A 6,595-nucleotide genomic window follows, 5' to 3' on the forward strand; every position below is an offset into this window, starting at 1 on the left:
CTTACGCATTCCAGCTCAGAGGAACAGAAAATTACATTTGCCTTCCATATATGTTTGCCTGGGTTTCAAGTGACCTCATGCCAAATGGAAATTGGTTGAGAAATCTTGGTTAAGTGCTCAGCGAACAATGGTCTGCATTAAAAAGTGCATGCATAATTTTGCACAATGTAGATTCAACTGACAGTCCATTGAAAGACGTCTCGGGATTAAATGAGCATGAAGACCAAATTGCCCTCTCACCCCAGAAAAGGGTGGTCCCTTATAGTCACACGAACACTTCATTGGCTAAGCAGTGTGACCAATCTTAAAATGAACCCTGCGGTAGCATCTGTAGGTTAATAGCAGCTCTTTGTCTCCGCTGCTTTCTGCCTTTAGTCTTTTCCCTGAATTCCATCACAAAAAGTTTTACAATTAAAAAATGTCCTGACAACCATTTTTGTAAATTGACCTTAGCATCTAATCTTTCCTTATTCAACGTGGGTGACAAAAATGTGAACTTCTCATGAATGAGCCAGCTGTCTAAATCTGTCAAATAGCACAGTTTTATTACACTCTTCATAATCGGCAAAGCAAGAAAGTTGCTGAAGTATTTTAACAACATTTAAATATCTGACAGAGATAACATCTTTAACACTTTCTTCAATGAAATATATTTAAAAATAAACCCAACTTTAGCTCCACTGTGACGCATTATTTTCAACAACCAGCTGGGGAGATGTGATAGTTCTTTTCTCACTGCTTAGTTCCGGGAGACTTAAAAAATACCACGGATAGTACCTAAATTGAAGATCCCCAGTAATGTATATGCCATAGTCATGTAGAGAACGGATAACAATGATCTTAGAGTTTTGATCTTAATAATAAAGACAATTTAATTTACTAGTAAAATCAGAAAATAAAACTCCAGTAAAAGCTAAGAATTAAATCCAGGCCTCATTCAAATCAATGGCAAAAAACTCACATCGGCTGTGCTGCACCCAGAAAATTGCTTTCAAAATTTAAGCAAAATACTTCAGTTTATTTTATTAAAAAAACAAAAATTCTGTTTGAATCATTCCATCAAAACTTGAAAACTAAGAAGTAATCTAAGTGAAGATTAGAGGGAGAGGGGAGATAGTTTGTGGAAAGTGTTTTGCTTCATTTTTAAATCATCTTTTATATCACGTGAAAGCAAGCATCTGCATTAAGCCCACATGGTTACATAGGAAGTCCCAGTGGAAAAGAAGTATTCTCAAAAAAAAAAGACACAAAAAATCCTAGCTGCTTATTTTTCAAAAGAAATTATACTATTAAAAAGAGTGAGTAAACCCCAGGCCTAGCCACCCAAGATGCTAATATAAAAAGGGCAACTGCAGTAATTGCCCTGAGAATTGGCATACAAAAAAAAAAAAAAAAAAAAAAAGGGTCTGTAGAAAGCCCGTTGCCAGTTAGGTCATTCTGCAGCCATTCTCACACAACCTTCGAGAGTGTCCCAGAATAAAACTGAGCTTATAAATGAAACTAGATAAATGAGGCAATTAGATAAGGGCCTCTAAAAGGGATTTTATGTATGTGTTCTAGTTGTCTCTGTCTCTGTCTCTCTCTCTCCTAATCTTTTATTCCATTCATTTCTTCCTTTATTCGGACATACTGCCTCTCTGTTCCCAACACATTGTACATTTCAAGCATTCTTTGAGGCTTTCTACAGTTAAAAGAGACAAATACCTGTTGCAAGAAACATAACTCTATTCCTGATGTCTGCTAGTTTTCAACCCTCATTTTATTATTTTGGGACAGAAAACCTTCATCTTTCTCTTTTTAAATGCCACTGATCAGAAAGAAGGCGTATTATTGGAATTTAAAGAGACATGTCTTTACTCCATAGATAAGTAGGGAGACAAAAAGATGTTATGTAAAATCAGCTCCAGATTGTTTCACTCCATTTCAGAAAAACAGTAAACTCATTTTTCTAATGTGTCCAATAAGAAATACTAACTCAAGCCCTCCCCCTCAAGGAAATAAATTTCTTCCATTAACAGTCAGGGACACAGATGCAAACCCTTAAACCCTTTGTACCTTTAAATCCTCACAGGTTATTCTATTTCATGCAAACAAAGCATAAGTTAGGTATAAATAAGAGTGTAAATTCTATATCGCCAACATGACATCTCTTTATCTCCTTCTTTTATTCATTTCTCCACATTTTGGCTTTGCAGCTCCTTCCTTTTCAGAACCACAGCAAACATCAATGATCCCTGGTTGCTGCAGGTGATGCTTATAATTTTTGAAACTGCCTAACAGACATGTGCATCAAAAAGGCTTCCCAGCAGGCTGAGGTTTTTATCTTTTGATCATTCCACAGAACTTTGTTATTTTATAGTGACTTCTAATACTGTATCTTAGCTGGATATTTACAGTTCAGGAGTACCAGCCTCAAGCAGCTCAGCCTCAGGCTGTGAAGCTCAGCCACAGATAGACTGAAGCTGGAGGAAGGCAGAAAGCACTTGGTCACTACACAGTCACTATGCTTATCAGAAAGTTACCGATTTCAATCCAATAATCCGATCCTCAACTAAAAAGCAGAACGATATTCCTGGGATGATGAAATGTTGCTTTTCAGTATACACCTTGTCTAATTTGGGTTAGAAATGAGGACCTTTTCATGTACAAATATGCAAAATGGAGATTCCGAAAACACTTACATACAAGTAATTTTTCACAGGTGTAAAGTCCCGCTAAGGTGAAAATAAATATTTGTACACATAATTCTACTTGCATGCATGAAATAGGCATTTATAAGATTGGGTCTACATGGAAAAAACAACTCCGATGACATCCTGCTCTGCTTATTTTTCCTTAATTATGTAAATCCTTTAAAAGACACTAATGCATTTTAATTTACTATCCTTTAGTTTAACTGTGTATCAGTTTACTTAGGAATGATACCATTTTGATCTTCTGTCCAAATTAAAACGTGATCTTTGTCTCAGAAAAAACAGAAGGGAGTCATGAAGTAAATAAAAACTAATTTTTCCCATTTTGCAATATTAAAAATTGACCAGTATTTTATTTTTGTAATGTAAAAAAAATTAACTAAGAATCTCACCAAAAAGGCACAACCAACCCTTTAAATTTATTCTAATCCAAATTTGCAAAAAATATGTACCAAATAATCTGAGTTCTGGCTACAAAAAACTGATAAATATTTCCATAAGTAGTTTCAGGGCAAAATGTTGTAGAAACATTGAAAAAAGTTAAGACTGTTTTGCTAAAATGGTCGTTGTTTTCAACAGCAGAGTAATTCAGCGAAATAAGACGTGTACTTTTTAGGATACAGGTGTGAAACAGCAGAAGCCACCTGAAAGCTTAGTACAGAATTACTTTAATCTTTGAGGGCCTGACATTTCATTGATGTCAACTGAAAATCTCCTATTGACTTCATTAGTTACAGGATTAAGTCCTAAAAAGATATCCACTTAGCTGGCAGAAGATCTTAACTTCAGACATCAGCGCACACATGACCTCTCTGCGTCTGCATCTGCAGTCATTAGACACACCAAGGTTTTCTGGAATACCTGCAGAGTCAGCCCTGCATAAAGCCATATGGAGCATATCCTACTTAAAGACATACGGAGCATATCGAATCCTCTTGGGTTTCCTTATAGATATTGCCAACAGTTACACAAGGGGTCTATGAAATCTGCCAGACTTCTTGATGCTTCTTTAAAAAGGTTGAGCAATTAGCTTATATTTTTTCTCTTTCACACATATATATGCTTATTTCAAATATGTAAGCATATGCCACTAATCAGGAAAGTAATTAAAATACCAAGTCAGTGGCCCCATTTTATGAAATAGCCATAGTAAGACAGAGCCCAAAGTTGCCCCCACAGGCGCTCACAAACATCCATGGAAGAGTTCCCTCAACTGTTTTGAGTCCAGAATTACAAAGGCTGAATTCAGCAACGTTAGGCACATTTTCAAACATTTCTTCCTGTATTTAATAGGGATGGTGTAATATTCCAATCAAGACTATATCCTAATCCAAAAATGTTGTTGTCACCCTTACTAATAAGACTAGTAAGACTGAAAGCGATGAGACCCTCAGTACTGAAATGACAGGCGTAAGCGATTATGGGGTGGGACATGAGCAAGCATTCTATAGACACGTGCTAGGCAAAGGGATAGCCGCTTGCCTTTGTGCTCATTGATTTCAATTATGATTTGCACACAGACTTTATCGTGCTATAAAATGCACAACATCCAAACAATCTTAGCACAGCAATTAATTCTGCATAGATTTACACTGGGCAGACTGACTAATCAGACAGTATTACTAATGCCTTATCTGGGAAAAGAGAAACATTACTATTTTATAGCACTGTACAAGTGGTTCAACTGACCACGTCAACCTTCTTCCTTCAGTTCACTCATGAGCTCCTAACAATTACTAATTTGGTCTATATGTTAGCAAAGGATTATCATGTTGTCCCATAACCCAAAGAAAACTCCCATAGGCTTCCATAGGAAATTCTTCTTCACATTACACCATACAGTTTGATTTGAAAGCCAAGTGACACACCTGCTTACCAGAACACTCTGCACTGAAAAATATATCATTCTAGTGATCATTTCATGCTATAGGAATTCACAAAAAAAATAATACTCTGCATTATATACATTTACTGTGTATCTTTACCTATTGTCTGCTGTACACAAACTGGCTTCCACAGTCAAAAATGCCAGAAATGATTGCTAAGAATGTGCACAAACAGCAAGATGCATTATTGGAGAAGAGTTTTATTTCTACTGATAAAAAACAACTTTCCATCTGTTAAAAGTGATCAATAGGGACCCATCTATCATATAGTTAAGTTCCTTTTACAGTCTATGAGATTTTCCCATTTATTTTCATTTTGCAATGAAAACAGAAGTGAAAAAATATTTAAATGAAAAATTGTTTACATTCCCAGGGAATTTCAGAAAGAAGGCGCCAGCTAAAGCATGTGAATATACGCAGTGGCTGTGTTCACAATATTCTTGGTGGTAAGCAGGCAGAGAGAGGTGGCTGTTTTGGAGGGTGGGTTGTTTTTTTTTTTTTATGTAGGATGCATTTTGCTGTAGGACAAAAAGGTGGTTTGCATCACAAGGCAGTAACAAATAAATCCCATTTTCTGAATGTTCCTAGGAGGAGCCGCTAAAAGGAAAATGTTCAAGGCACAGTCAAAACTGGTGTGCAGCATTGCTTAATTCATATCAAGATATACAGAGACCAGAAACCATCTGGTATTAAGTCACCAGATGTATCTTGTAGAGATCTCCATTAATACCAGAAGCAGTAACCCTACTCTCTGAATTATCCAGAAATGCTATTAGCTGTCCCCCACAAAATATACTGCAGAATTAAAACTTCAATTCCCTTTTGAGAACAATTAGATTGTAATGGGAGCCAAGCAGGAAAGGAAGTAACAAAATTCTGTCACTTGAGAACATTACTGTTGATATTCCTCTGTTCAATTAGTTTTATTTTATATTAGCTGTCAGGTACTGTATGTACATTTGAAATGTGGGAAAATAGCTTAGAAAATATCATTCAAACTATGTTTAAGTATCTTCTATGAACTGTATTATACTACTAAGCATATACAGGCACCAATCTAGCAGAGCACTGGAGCACACGAGTAATTTTAAGCATATGAGTCTCACTGAAGTCATGTGCTTAACGTTATTAATATAATTAAGTGCTTTCTTGGTTTGAGACCTTACAAGTCTTTGCAAGTCTACCTAGACTACATACGCTACATGTGTATTTCTTTTTAGGGAGACAGCATGGCTGAAGTTCACAACAAGATAATTCAGTTACTGTCTGTCACAAATTCTATATAACCTGAAATAATGGCATCTTTGTGCCTCCACTTTCCATCTGAAAATTAGTGAAATCAATCCTTGTAAAGCGCTTTGAGCTCTTCAGATGAAAAGTGCTATAAAAAGTACAAATTATTATTATATTATTGAACACCATGTATGTATACACACTATTATGTAATATATAATATATGTATAATGCATATAAATTCTAACAAATGTATTTGTGTAATATCTGAGAAATGGAACAGTTGTATCTGGAAGTGATAAATGCATAGAGTTGGATTTATTGTTAATCTGTGGATTTAATGATTTTTTTAGACAAAAGGATGTTTAAGTGTATAATTGCTTTTCTTAATTTAATATATTTATGTAAATGCATGCCTGAAGTTCTGGATAGATAGTTATTCTGTGTCCCTTAAGCTAATAAAATATATTAAACTTTATCTTACTATATAAGATACACCTGCTGCTTTAAATTTTTTTGTTTTTAATATTTTTGTTATGACTAAATGCATAATTTAAAATTAATGAAATTTTAATCAGCTCTTTGATCTTTGCAGTAAAAGCAAAATGCCAGCATTTTATATATTCTTTGAAATGTACACTAGTTTTATTTATATAAATTCTAAGATGCTTTCATAAAATGTGACTGAACACTGCTATTATTTTTGGAATGGGAAGTTTGGAATGGGGTTTCCTGTTTGCTTCTGGATAAATGAGAGCAAAAATTAAGACCTCCGTATTGAAA

The sequence above is a fragment of the Fulmarus glacialis genome, unplaced genomic scaffold (genome assembly GCF_000690835.1).
Source record: "Fulmarus glacialis isolate BGI_N327 unplaced genomic scaffold, ASM69083v1 scaffold13933, whole genome shotgun sequence".
Classification (NCBI taxonomy): Eukaryota; Metazoa; Chordata; class Aves; order Procellariiformes; family Procellariidae; genus Fulmarus; species Fulmarus glacialis.